The following is an 11735-nucleotide window of genomic DNA, read 5'->3' on the forward strand; positions in this document are numbered from 1 at the left end:
ATTCAACAATTCTGTTTGGAGAGAAAAAACATATATTGCAATTAAAAGAAAAATAAACAAATTTTATTGGTACTATAAAGTTGTTCTTACAACCTGCTCCAAAATAGGGAAAGTCTTCAGACAAATATCAGACAGCAGTCAGTGCATTTTAAATACCCCGCATAGACTGTAGGTTGCCATTGCTATAGAGATAACTTCAAAGCTTCCAAAGCATGCAATCCAAATGATGAAAAGACGTAAAACACAAAACACCATAATACTGATCAATAAAAAATGCTAAAGAAAAAAAGAATTAGACGTGAAAATGACTGGATAGAAAATTAAAGACGCAAAATGAAAAAAATATTAACTGAAGAAAAAGATAAGCAGGCAAGCACTGAATTTAAAATAGATGTAATACTACTGTTATTGTTGAAGATCTAATGTTAGGTAAACATGTACATTTGGTGCAGAAAGAGAAATGTAAAGATATTTGGATTCCATTCCAACTCTGAGTGCCACTTGCAAATCCCATAAAATATCATGATCCGCTCTGATAAAAGAAGAAACAGAAAAAGGGACATATATCCAAAAACTTAAATTAAGAGATTTGCAGGTGCATGGTGCACCTTGCTCATTTTGATGAGTGATTCCATAAGCCAACTTTAGACCCATTTATGATCAATGTTAAAAATTGCTAGTGGTGTTTCAATTAAATCTCTATGTTAAATAAAAAGCATTTTCCTGTGCAGAATGGACACTTTGTTTTTAATGAAAAATGGTGTATTTGTCTTGCAGCAAGTACTGTTATTATCTCCAATTGTTTGTACCATTATCACAGTGTAATTAAATATAGAGATATGAAAAATGAACAGGCTGCTTATGCATGGAAATTTCTGCAAGGTGTTCTCAATGCTTTGAAACAGTTTTATGAGAACCTGCAAGGTTTTCTGTCTTTTTGTTTGTTGGTTTGTTTGGTTTGTTTCATGTGGTTAATTGTTTGGTTTTGTCTTGATTGAATCTGGGTTTTAAAATGACCATACAAAATGAGTTTTTTTGCGTAAAGCCCTCTGGATGAGATCCCTTCCCTCCAGCATGTTGATGCCACCGGACAGCTTGATGTCACTGGCAAATTTTCTAAACTTGCATTCAATCCCTCTGTCCATGTTGCTGAATAAGATGTCCATGGAGGGTTTCACAGTGATGTTGAAGAGATTAGGATAGTGATATGTCTCAATAGCTTAGAAGCACCCTTTAATCTTCATGGTTGGCTTTAAGATATCCAGAAACAAGTCCTTATCTTTAGGATAGGAGATATTCTTCTCCTCCTTGCAATGAGCTGGGGTCCTTTAGGCATATTTACTTAATTCTGCCTATGCTGTTTACAAAGTAAATTATATGTATCTCAAAAAAGTCAATAACATTTTGTATTGTTAAGAAAGTTTATGCAATTTCGTGCTATAAAAACTAATTAAATACAATGGTTAGGGAATAAGATTTTCCAAGCATATGATAGAACCAGAGAGAAATTAAAAATTAAACACAGTAATTAGTAAGGATAATGATGATACTAATAATAGTAGTAATAACAGTAATCTTTTGCCCTAGGAAGCTCACCCATCTCACATTATGTCAATTATATGCCCTGTCAGACAGAATCATCAGATTGCTCTTACATCACCCATGATGCTGAGAAGCCATTTTAAATGGCCACTTTATTCCTATTCTCTCTTTATTCAGCTTTCCTTATCTACAAGTCATCGCATATAGTTTTTAATAACTCACTGAAGTAAAAACAGGAATATTCTTCAGAGAACAGGAGTTGGTACAACAGTAGCTGGCAGAAAAGAGTGAATTCACAAGCTTATTCACAGTTCAAGACAGCAAAACAATAAATTATATGCCCAAGAAAAAAGTATGAGCCTGGACACTTAGCTAGTAGAAATTGTAAGCAGCTCTCCACTTCTTTTTTTTTTGTTGTTGTTTGGTTGGTTTTGTTTTATTTTGTTTTGGTTTTTGTTTGTTTCTTTTTTTCAATACAGGCAACTGGATGCATAAAATACACTGTGTTTGTGAACCTTTTACAATCCTGACTGTGTTAGAGTTGTCAAATTATTTTGCCTTCATATAATTTCCATTATTTTCATTATGTTTCTAAAACTTTACACATGTGTGAATATGTTTTCTATGATTTTTTTTTGAGCATACATACAATTCTAGTCTCTACTGGCAAGGTGTGCCTTTACATAGACAATTCCTCTTACAGGGTCACCACTCTAGGAATTCCTTTTTTTTTTTTCTTTTTTAAAATTCTGTTAAGACTAGCCAGAAGCAAGAATTTGAACCATTTTTAGCACTTTTAATTGAAGGTTTTCTCTGAAATGGGGTAATAGCTTTGTTTTATATTTCCATCCTTCTTGTGCTTCCATGTAGAAAGATGAATCAATGCTGAACAAATGGGAAATAAGCAAATAAAAACTATTGCTTATCAACTTAAAATACACAGTAAACTCATGTGTCAGGAATATTAAGAAATATAAGCAGAGTTTGCTAAAAATTGAGTGGGGGAGATGTTCACAGGCATTGCAAAGGACATATGCACGCCTATTGAGGCTCAGAATGCAAAAACCTGGATAGTGCAGCACTGTTGGGTTCAATTTTAGGCATTCTCAGCAAGAAATATGTTGGGGACAAAAGTACCATTTTGAGAGGCAATGTCAGTCTCTGAGAGAGTCTTAAATTTTGGAGTGGTAACATCTGCATGAAACTACCATGAAATAGAGTAGGGACAGAGTCCAGCACTGAATTCCATTGTGGCACTCATTTATATGTCACTCCTCTAAATATATAAGATTTACCTACTATATATATGAGGATGCATGGGAATATTGATATATATATATCCAATAGACCTATTCATTTTTAGTTTGCATAGAACTGTGGATATTGTTTTTCCTTTGGGGCTTCCAGAGTGCAGGTTTATCTTAAAATCAGGCACTACTGATGGTATAATGAGAAGGAGGAAAAGAACATTAGCTTTAAAATCTTTCAGGGGAGGCCAAATTAACTTCAAATTTCTGTTTACTCAAGGGGAAAAGTACGTACATACAGACAGGCACATTTACCTTTTTGTCTTCTATTATTTGAGTGAGAAAGAAATTCAGTTATGTTTCCTGTGACTGAAGCATCAGTTCTCTATGCTACTTTTCATAAGCTGAAGTAAAAAAATCATTGTAAGGTGACACAATCCGAGGGATATGAATGGGATGGGTTAGCTACATAAGGAGCAGGCTGAAATACAACTGCTGGTGCCCTGAGGTAAGTTAAAAAAATGAGAATCTGAGAATCTGGCAACAAGTCAGAACAACAGGCCAGCTCAGTAAATAGCATGCCCCCCTGCTTAATATAAAACAAATTGGCAATAGTGAATGGAGGTCTCTGTGGAAGTGGGGGTGGGGAGGAACAGCTACTCAGCCTCAATGTTTCATTCCAGTCATTCCTGTGGAAGATACTGTACATCATTATAGATGAGGTTATACTCTAACCTTTTAAATAATAATTGAGAGGCATAAAAGTTTAGTTAACTTACCTCAATAAATTTCATTTTAATTTTCTTAGTCCATGGGCTGGGTCTCATGCCTTTAAGTGAAAATATATTCTATGTTTCTGCTGCTTCTTTGCTGACAGAAAGCTACATCTGCACCAACTACAAGCTTCTCTTTTGCGACTTTCTTGAATTGTCTAACATTCCATTTTACGTTATTCACATACAGAAGCACAGAATCTGGGGATGGCCTCGGCTGGACGACACCTCTGCAGTTTGTATTGACCCACCCTCTGCTGAGAGCAGGGTGTGCTTGAGAAGTTTGCTCAAGGCTATGTCCACTCAGGTGTTTATTAATTCCAGGGATAAAGACTCCATAGTGTCCTGGGTGACCTGTTCTAGTGTTTGACCACCCTCATAGTTAAAAAAACCCAAACCAAACCAATCAAAATCAACCAAACAAACAACACCCAACCACACATACTAAAAAGCAAACTTTCACCGTTTTTTGGGGGTTTTTTTAATTGAAAAATCTGTGACATTGAATTCCCAAAAAAACTCTGTGGCAAAATTGGAAGAGAGTTGCCATTAAAAAGGCTGATACAATCAGGAAGGAATAAATGGCTATTTCAGAACCTAAATAGCATTTGTCTTAATTTTTCAGTCAATAGAGGATACTGGCTTGAAGACTTGTCTGACTAGAGACTCAACTCACTGGAAGCTACAGACAGAAAATCAAGAAATAGAAACAGTCAAAAAGACCTTGGAATAGAAATGAAAGCCAAAATAGAAAGATACATCTCAAATGTATGTGGTGAGATTCTGAAATAATTTGTGGTTTTTTATTCCAATGTCTGTTTCACAAACATAGCAATATATACCTAGAATAATATGCCCTCCTCTGTTAGACTTTTCTTTAAAAAATAGATTCCTGAAGTTTATTTCCTGCCTGACTCATTCTGCTCTTACTAAAAACATCTTTTCAAGCAAATTAAGAATGTTTTGTAAATTTTGCATGCATGTGTGTACAAAGTAATGAAAATGTCAAGGTACTTCAATGGTTTTCACATAAACTTTTCTCCATTTAAGAACATTTATCAGTATGGCAATAGTGTCTCTTCTCCATGGAGTCGGAATATGATGTGAAAAGACTTATTTAATTGATGCAGTTTAAATCAATTTTCTGAATGTCAATTAAAATTCAAAATATGTTAAAATGTCTTCTGTTTATTTTTTTTTTTTTCCTGAGTGTGGTTAAATCATAGAAGAGAATTTTATTCACTGTATAGGTTTTATTCGGGTTCAGTATCTGTTTTTATCTTAATTCAGAATCAGAGCTATGTAAGAGTAGACTTATCACTAGCTATATAGTTTGATATAAGAAGAGAAAGCTGTAGAATTTTGTGAAACTTCTCTATATTCAGTTACATACCCTCACCTGCAAGCTTAAGAAAATGCTAACCCAATTATATCTTTGACTAAATTAAAACTGTCTGATGAGCTCAAAAATGGTACTAAGTATATGTGACTCTTACCTCTTTTTTAAAATATACCAGAGAAAATTTGATGTTCCTTTCCATTTTTCACAAAATGCATAAATAAATTCCACAAAAGGAATACTAATTTCCTGCAGTTCTTAAGCCGAATGTTAGTTAGGGCTCATTTTATTGTAGTACACAGGAATGTACTAAAATGTGCATGCTGGGAATAAAACTACATAATCTTACATAAATTAGGCTGGTTCTTTGCCTGTACCTTCAAATTACACTTGATTTTATATCTAACTGCATAGGGTAGGATTTCTCAAAGTTTGCATAGAAGAATAACATTTTGGGCAAGATGAATTAGAGACAAAGTGTCAAAAAAGCAATAGAAGTTGACAAATTTGCAAGATTTAACAAATAATATTGGGCCATTATTTGAGGTGAATAATGGAACAGTGATTGCACTTGTTAAGTTATGCATATGGTATTCATTTGAAACACTGCAATTCATTTCAATTCAATTCATTTGTTTTGTTGAAAAATTGGGATCTGAGGATCTGGTCCCTCATGTTTAAGGTTAATATAAGTGAAATTATTTATGTTTGATATTTAATTGGTGTACTCCTTATATTTCACTTGGCACTTGGTACTTGTGATGAGGTTCTAAAAATAACCCATGGTTCAAGAGTGGAAATGAAAAGAACAATAGGTTGAAGGGAAAGTCAGAGAAGAATAAAAGCATAGTCTCAGAAGTGTTACCACAAATCATGGGAAAAGTTCTTGAATAGTCATATACACGTTAAAAAAACCAACCAAACAAAACAAAATCAATAAAACAAACAAAAAAAAATCAAACTAAAAAATAAACCAAGCAAACAAGAAGCCAAAACCACAGGTGATTTGCAAAGCATAAGTTAATATGCCCAAGTTAGTTGAGGTCTAGTTCACTCTGCTATGGAAATTTACAAGATTATCCTAATTTTTTTTAAGTTATTCCCAAAGATGTTTTACAATCTCAGTGTATATATAAACAGTAGTTGGGAACAATAGAGCATTGTCTAAATCAGGCTGTTCCATCCTTCTCTCAGTAGGGACTACAAGCAAGCACAGAGCAACATGATTAAGAATTCATTTGTTGTATGGTTCAGAGGGAGCTGAAATGATTAAGCTCCTTTATCATGTTTCTTTTCCTATGTATATTTTAAGAATACTTCTGCTAAGGAAAAACAACAACAAAACAAAAAGGAAGCAAGCTCCTCTTCAACGTGTGGCAATGTTTACTTACCTACTGTATACATATGTTTCCATTTGATAAATACTGCTTAAAGCAAGAGAAATCGCAGGCTGCAGAAATGTCTCTGTGCGGCACAGGAGAGAGACACTGCAAAGGCAGTTTTCAAGTCCTTATCTGCAAAGGGAAAGAGATTATTTCCTTAACCTTTGTTATCAGCATGAGACCTACTTTAACGCTTCTAAGGCTCAGAAGGACTTCTGTAGTGGTGAAGGCTGAGCTGGATGGGCTGTGTCTCACTGCCAGCATCTGGCTCTCCAGCAGAGGAGCTTCTGCTGGGGCAGCGGGTGCCCGAGCGCAGTGGCACACTGCTGCCCTCAGTGCAGAATCAAAAGATGCTTTCTTGCCTATGGCAATTCGTATTCAGAAGGCACAGCTAACACCGACATGTGAAACTCACAAGCAGACAAAATCACCAGCTATCAATCTCTTCTTTTTCATCCAAAAACTGTCATACTAAACAAAAGAGACACCTAGGTTTCCCTGCCCGGACTCCTGAAGCCTGGCTGTGATGACTTACCCACCTAAAGGGTTCACCAACAATCAGTCTGGCTTTGCAGAATTGAGTGGACTATTTAGGCTTGGCTCGAAGCATATTATTTTATTTTATTCTAAATAAACCACAACATAATAGTACAGTAAAATAAAAAATAAACAGAGTGCACCCCAATTTTCCACTTCTGTTTGTACAAATTACACAATTTCTTTTCTGTCATTATACAATTCTTATGAGATTTCACTCAGAATTTCTTTGCCTGTTCTGAAAAGGTTTACAGACCCTAGGAAACTAACTTGCCATGTTGTAGTTTTTACTTTCGTGCCTTCTTTAGAATACCTATATTTTTGGGAAATACAGACTTTCTGCAATATAGTTAGGCTCCAGCCTTGCACTATGGCACGTGTAAGGTTAACACATACTAACTAGCAAGGCTGGAGACCTATTTAATGTCCAAATAGTGTGGGAGTAACTTTCCATTTTTAAATGACAATCCAAAGTACTTTTTTATAAGTGCCAAATTCCAAAGTCTAGGAAGAAGGCAGAAACAAGGAGAAAATTGGATGTTTTTAAAAAGTGATCATTCATAATATGCAATTTCTCACTTATTTTTTTTTTTCTACTGTTTTCTCTGTCACATACTTCCATCCATTTTAACCATGGAACTGAATGCTACTGCTGTGAGATCAGTGAATATATATTTCCTAGGCCTTGTATTTTAAGAACACAGTACATCTTACTTTGGGATAAAGATACAAAACTTGTTTATGTGAATGCCTGATCTGAAGAAGAATCAGCAGTACTACAGGTTCGGAAATAATAGCTAAAATATTTTCCGGTTTTCAGGGCTTTCCGTATGCTGAAAATATAAATTAGCTCTTAGAAGCTTTAATGACATGCAGAGATAAAAGCCAGCCCATAAAAGAAAGAGAGTTAGAAAATTAGGATCAGAAATTAGAAATTGCAATGAGAAAAGGAAAAAAAATGTCTTTCACCTGTGAACCTTTTGTCTGTTCCAATATATCTTTTGTTCCAGCCTAATTCACATAAAATATGTATAACACTTTCATAGACTTTATCTTTGTATCTTATTACAGGTAGAAAATTTAAAAGTGTGAATAAGCATTTTTTATTTTCTGTATCTTTGAATATAAGCCCTTTCTTTACATTTTCTTTCTCTGGTGTGAGTGGGCAGATGGGATACACATGCTTCTTGATGTAATATCTTCATGCACTTTGTCTAATTCACCACTCATAAAATACAGAATGGAGCAGTCTTACCCCTGTGCAAACCTTAAAAAAACTCAGAAAGTTGTATTGAGTACCTTTTGTCTAACTCTGTTAAGACAGGTAGTGAATATAAGTGGTATATTTCTGCAGTCATTTAGGAAACATCTGGGGTGAGGTTACAAAGCCTCACACCATAGCCTTACATCAGCTGCCATCTATGTCACTATGCACTAATCCATCTGTGCACACAAAAGTGCCTCACATGCATTTCATCCTTCCTAGTTTTCTACTTAGTCATTCCAGTTTCTTGTTTATATTCTGCATTATTTCAAGAGGCATAAAATAAAAAAATAAATTATATATTTTGAGTGGGTAATGAAAGCAGAAAATTAATTTAAAATGTTTCTTTTTTTATGCAGATGTGCCTTCTGACAACATTAGAAAGAGGCTGGGAACATACAAAACCCTGTGAACTCAGTGACTCATACCCATGACCCAAGGTGCACTGGGGGTAATAGTGGGAGATATTGACAAGCCATTTTGGATAGAAGACTGAGAATTAAGAAATGCTTAAGAAGAAAAACTTGCTACTTTTTGGTCAAAAGGTAAAAGAAGTTACATTTGACAAGTGGGCTAGACTTGGAAATGTTCTTGTCACCTCTGTTTATGTCCCACTCTGACCAAAATCTCAATGGTGTCTAGATTCCCTTTTTCTTTAAGGGAAAATTAGTTTATAGGGGTTTTTTTTACTAAAAACATCCTAATCTGCAAACTAGCAACATTCAGGTTTGTAACTACTTGATACATTTTTCCCTAAGGTACAAATATCTACTTCTCTCGGTACACCAGAATAGACCCTTATTATGCTTCCCTGCAGATATATGCATCATAAATTCTCTTGGCTCCCTTTTCAGCAAACTTGGAATATTAAAAAAAATACAGAAACTCTGAAAAAGAAATGAAGAAATATATAGGAACATGAATCATTCAGAATAGTCAATAAGAACCTATTTTTATTTACTATTAACTATATTTGTCTCAAAAAGATTTTTTTTTTCTGAATACTGACTTATAGTCATCATTATCTCTTTTTTGCATATGGGAACATTTGTACTTGAATATGCGTTAGTCAAATTACATTCATAAATTTCCGAAGGGACTAAACATTATAATAGTGAGACAGAGTAAGCCTGTTTTGATGCATTCTAGATTCCTTTTATACTCCCACCAATATGCATCAAGAACCAGTCAAAAATCTCTTGACCTATGCAAAAAAATTTCTTATAAAGTCCTGTGTATTGACTGGCAAAGTATTAAAATCTTAATGGGCCTGAAAAATTTAATGACTAACTCATAAACCAACTTGCACAAATTTGCGTTTATCTTGGGTTTTGGGGGTTTTTGGGTTGGTTTTTTTGGTGTTTAGCTTTTTGGGGTATTTTTGTATTTATAAAAAAATTAGTAACTTGACTTAGTAAAAGCAAGAGTGTTAATACCTTCGTCAGATTTTATAGCTAGTGAAGCCATGTAGAAGTCTCATACCATTGGCAGTATCTTTCAAAACTCTTGGACTATATAATTTCCAAGATAATTCATAGGAAAATAAATGTATTTAAAGCATGCATTTAAAAATTGACAATATTGCTGTGGTTTTAGTTATTGCTTATTATTGAAAAAACTCTCCTTCCAGATATTTCTTTTATGTACATCTATAGATATAGACATAGATATGGATACATATTCATGTAGAAAGGGAAAGGAGCTATTGATAAATATGGAGTAAAATTATGATTATAAAATTCTAATTATATGACTCATTTCAAATCTGAAAATACAAAGGCTGCTCAGGACATCAGTTATAGATAGGGTTTTATAGAAAAGGAATTGCAATCCACTGACTATACCTGTCAGACCATATAAATTTCATTCCACCTTTTTTCAAAGATACCGTGTTCAATATGCACATCAGGAAAAAAAAAAAAAAAAAAAAAAAAAAAAAAAAAAAAAAAGGATGAACAATTTGCTCTTGCACTAAAAAGAGCACCTCTGGATAAAAAATTACCTAGGTGTGTACTGCTTTTCTTTTCTCGTTTAATTGCTTTTTGTCTGTTCACCTTTTTTACTTTATTTCCTCTATATTAATCTGTCCTCTTAGCTTTCATTTGCAGCAAAGACACCTATTTCATTATGACCATAAAGAAAGATCATCTCCTCATGTTTACATCTAGAACTACACCTAGGGGAATTTCAGTGTTTAGCAAGATTTCTAAGTATATCAAAGTTCAGGCACCACCAAGTGATCTCCCTTTTTGCAGAGTTCAATAAAAAGAAAATGGTGATTTGCTAAAGCAAATGAGGGAAAATTAGTATGAGTATTCTGCATGGAAAAATAACTTTTTTAAAATATTGATGTTTGCAAGTGGTAAATCATGTCTACATCCCTTATTTAACACATGGAGAGTGTCTAGATCCAGAGGTAGAAAGGGGTTTGTGTTCCATGTTAGTGCATCCACACTGTGCATCATTGCCCTCTGTGATAACCCCTGTGACTTTATGACAAAATTACTGCTTTTGCATGCACTTTTATGAAATTTCTGAAGTAAAGTGAAGCTTAGCCAATAGACGACTACTATCATATTGCATATGACACAAAATGAGAGTCTAATTTGCATGCTCTGGAATGTAGGATGCTTGTGGCTATCTGAAGGCTGTCTCTCTGCTGAGAGACAGAGAGGTGATTAGATGAGAAAGCACCACTTGCTGCAGTCTCTTAGTGGTCATTTGTGCCTGGCTATAGGCTGCCTTTGGGCATCACTCAGCCAGCTGCTACCTGACCACATGGGTGCATCTCAGACCAATCCAGACAGACTAATTCAGACTAAACTGGATAACAAAAGTAATATTTTCTTCTTTGTAGCATTTTTTTGACAGAAGATGATTAAAACCATGGTACTGCTGACTCGAGGTTTCATGATTAATGAAAACATGTAACTTGTTCTGAAAAATTAATAAAGAAAACAATGAAGAGTTGAAATAATAACCCCTCCAGTAATGATACTGTAGGAGCCAGGAGAAATTATTAATAGCTCAAGACAACTAATATATGGGGGGAGGGCAGGGCAAGTTCTGTATAGGTTGGGCAAAGCACTACTTCACATCCCACTGGAGCCTCTGCTCCAGCCTCAAACTTGCTACCAAGCAAGTGACACAGCTGAAATCACAGCTGTGGAGAGACCAGAGCAAAGGCCATGACATTGGTCTCACCTACCCCATTGCCTCAGACCTCACAGCAGCTGAGATCACGCTGGATCCAGGGTTGTAATTATTGATCTGTCTCTCTCCTTTCTCTCTCCTTCTTCTCCTAACTTTCTCTTCTCAAAAGCTGTGTAACTTTAGGTTGGATCAGTTAGAGTTTGTTAAGTCAGTGTTTAGTGAAGTACCTTACTGTGACTGGATGATGCTTTAAAATTTGCCAAGTACCTTATTCTCTAAAGTTTGTAAGAAAAATTTGCTGTTCAACCACCTGAGAAGTTTGTTGTTTTCTCCCATTCACAGCTGAAGGAACTGCAGTACCTTAGCCTCTTTAAAACATGTGTTGAGTGAACTCAACCAAACATATTTTTGAGTGCTTTGTAAAAGCTACAGCCCAAGCACAAAGCACTGCATATAATGGCCAAGCTGTCAGGTGCAGATATGACATGTGTGTAAGTT

General features: G+C 34.9%; 1 long non-coding RNA gene across 1 annotated transcript in view; it reads right to left on the reverse strand.

Annotated features, from left to right (window-relative positions):
* Positions 1 to 6548, reverse strand: part of LOC135295258 (uncharacterized) — a 29744-nt gene extending 23196 nt beyond the window's left edge. The window contains exon 1 of the long non-coding RNA XR_010357296.1: positions 6293 to 6548. This is a non-coding gene — a long non-coding RNA (uncharacterized LOC135295258). The remainder of the gene's footprint in view (positions 1 to 6292) is intronic.
* Positions 6549 to 11735: the final 5187 nt, after the last annotated feature.

Source organism: Passer domesticus, chromosome 2, assembly GCF_036417665.1.
Source record: "Passer domesticus isolate bPasDom1 chromosome 2, bPasDom1.hap1, whole genome shotgun sequence".
NCBI classification, from domain to species: Eukaryota; Metazoa; Chordata; class Aves; order Passeriformes; family Passeridae; genus Passer; species Passer domesticus.